The following is a 2,500-nucleotide window of genomic DNA, read 5'->3' on the forward strand; positions in this document are numbered from 1 at the left end:
GCACCCCCGCGTGCACGTGGGCATTGTGTGCTAAAAAATGAAGTTTGGAGTTTGGGTTTGAAAATTTTATGGGAGCTTCCTAGAAGCCTAAGAAATGCTTTGCTCGAGACGGATTTCGATTTGGAGGTCCCCCGAGTTAAGTTTGCCCTTTATGACTCCTCGCCCGCATGCTCGTGCACACCGGCGTGCACGTGGGCATCGTATGCTAAAAAATGAAGTTTGGAGTTTGGGTTTGAAAATTTTACGGGAACTTCCTAGAAGCCTAAGAAATGCTTTGCTCGAGACGGATTTCGATTTGGAGGTCCGCCGTGTTAATTTTGCCAATTACGGCTCCTCGCCCGCACGCTCGTGCACCCCGACGTGCACACCGGCGCGCACGTGGGCATCGTATGCTAAAAAATGAAGTTTGGAGTTTGGGTTTGAAAATTTTACGGGAACTTCCTAGAAGCCTAAGAAATGCTTTGCTCGAGACGGATTTCGATTTGGAGGTCCCCCGAGTTAATTTTGCCCATTACGACTCCTCGCCCGCACGCTCGTGCACCCCGGCGTGCACGTGGGCATAGTATGCTAAAAAATGAAGTTTGGAGTTTGGGTTCGGAAATTTTATGGGAGCTTCCTAGAAGCCTAAGAACTGCTTTGCTCGAGACGGATTTTGATTTGGAGATCCCCCGAGTTAGTTTTGCCCATTATGACTCCTCCCCCGCACGCTCAAGCACCCCCGCGTGCACGGGGGCATCGTATGCTAAAAAATGAAGTTTGGAGTTTGGGTTTGGAAATTTTATGGGAGCTTCCTAGAAGCCTAAGAAGTGCTTTGCTCGAGACGGATTTCGATTTGGAGGTCCCCCGAGTTAATTTTGCCCATTATGACTCCTCGCCCGCACGCTTAAGCACCCCCGCGTGCACGTGGGCATTGTGTGCTAAAAAATGAAGTTTGGAGTTTGGGTTTGAAAATTTTACGGGAACTTCCTAGAAGCCTAAGAAATGCTTTGCTCGAGACGGATTTCGATTTGGAGGTCCCCCGAGTTAATTTTGCCCATTACGACTCCTCGCCCGCACGCTCGTGCACCCCGGCGTGCACGTGGGCATCGTATGCTAAAAAATGAAGTTTGGAGTTTGGGTTTGAAAATTTTATGGGAGCTTCCTAGAAGCTTAAGAAGTGTTTTGCTCGAGACGGATTTCGATTTGGAGGTCCCCCGAGTCAATGTTGCCCATTATGGCTCCTCTCCCGCATGCTCAAGCACCCCTGCGTGCACGTGGGCATTGTATGCTAAAAAATAAAGTTTGGAGTTTGGGTTTGGAAGTTTTATGGGAGCTTCCTTGAAGCTTAAGAAGTGTTTTGCTCGAGACGGATTTCGATTTGGAGGTCCCCCGAGTCAATGTTGCCCATTATGGCTCCTCGCCCGCACGCTCAAGCACCCCGGCGTGCACGTGGGCATTGTATGCTAAAAAATAAAGTTTGGAGTTTGGGTTTGGAAGTTTTATGGGAGCTTCCTAGAAGCTTAAGAAGTGTTTTGCTCGAGACGGATTTCGATTTGGAGGTCCCCCGAGTCAATGTTGCCCATTATGGCTCCTCTCCCGCATGCTCAAGCACCCCTGCGTGCACACCGGCGTGCACGTGGGCATTGTAGGCTAAAAAATGAAGTTTGGAGTTTGGGTTTGGAAATTTTATGGGAGCTTCCTTGAAGCCTAAGAAGTGTTTTGCTCGAAACGGAATTCGATTTGGAGGTCCCCCGAGTCAATTTTGCCCATTACGACTCCTCGCTCGCATGCAATATCTACTCCTGTCAGAGCTGTGGTTTTACTTAAGACTACTATAGGGGGGGGGGAGTTCTCAGCACCAAGAGCTGCAAGTAAGGCCATTGCTTGCTTTGCAGTCTCGATTGCTCTACTAGTGAATAGTAGATGTCTTGGTTAGCTTGGAACGAAAAAAAAAATTTTTTGGGGAAAAAAAAAAAAAAAAGTTTTTGTGAAAAAAAATTTTTCGAAAAAAAAAAAAAAAAAAAAAATTTTTTTGGATGCCTCGGTCTTCTATTTGTTTTGCTTGGGTAGATTAGGAAAAAAAAAAAAAAAATTTTTTTTGTTGGATGCCTCGGTCTTCATATTCTTTCTCGGCTATTTCGAAAAAAAAAAAAAAAAATTCCGGGAAAGAGAAAAAAAAAATTATTTTTTGTTGGTTGCCTCGGTCTTCATGTTCTTTCTCTGGTATATGGGAAAGAAAAAAAAAAAAAAAAAATTTTGGATGCCTCGGTCTTCTTGTTCTCGGTTGGATTTATCGAAAAAAAAAAAAAAAAAAAAAAAAAAAAAAAAAAAAATTTTGATGCCTCGGTCTTCTTGTTCTTGCTTTGGTATATCGGAGAAAAAAAAAAAAAATTTTTTTGGATGCCTCGGTCTTCTTGTTCATTCTTCGGTATATCAAAAAAAAAAAAAAAAAAAAAAAAATTTGAGACTTCGGTCTTCTTGTTCTTGCTTTGGTATATCGGAGAAAAAAAAAAAAAAAAAT

This window comes from Cornus florida, unplaced genomic scaffold (genome assembly GCF_030987335.1).
Source record: "Cornus florida cultivar Cherokee Brave unplaced genomic scaffold, ASM3098733v1 CherokeeBrave_3.0.0_Hap2_scaffold_129, whole genome shotgun sequence".
In the NCBI taxonomy this organism is placed as follows: Eukaryota; Viridiplantae; Streptophyta; class Magnoliopsida; order Cornales; family Cornaceae; genus Cornus; species Cornus florida.